The sequence below is a fragment of the Penaeus monodon genome, chromosome 23 (genome assembly GCF_015228065.2).
Source record: "Penaeus monodon isolate SGIC_2016 chromosome 23, NSTDA_Pmon_1, whole genome shotgun sequence".
In the NCBI taxonomy this organism is placed as follows: Eukaryota; Metazoa; Arthropoda; class Malacostraca; order Decapoda; family Penaeidae; genus Penaeus; species Penaeus monodon.
In genome coordinates this window covers 39679509-39679838 of record NC_051408.1, presented here as the reverse complement: position 1 = coordinate 39679838, position 330 = coordinate 39679509, and positions in this window count along the sequence as shown.

The window sequence follows — 330 nt, the reverse complement described above, 5'->3', positions numbered from 1 at the left end:
ATATGAAAATGATTAGATGGGTACATACACTCTAAGAGAAATCCTAATCGTAGCGTCTAACGTCAACCAGAAAGCTGAGATTCGAGATGATGAATTAGGAACGGCAGTGCTTGTTTCCTGGTTGCTTGAGCTCTCTCTTAAGGGTTGAGCAGTTTGCCTTCTTTGGCTTCGAACTGTATCGTCAGTAGGTGGTGGGCGGGGAGGGAGAGGCGAAAAGAGAATCCTTGAAGAAGACTACTTGCATAATCTGATTATGTTTAAATGAGGATCTGTTAAGATACCTTTTCCCCCTTGGGTAATGATAATTCAGAGAAACCCATTGATGTAGGG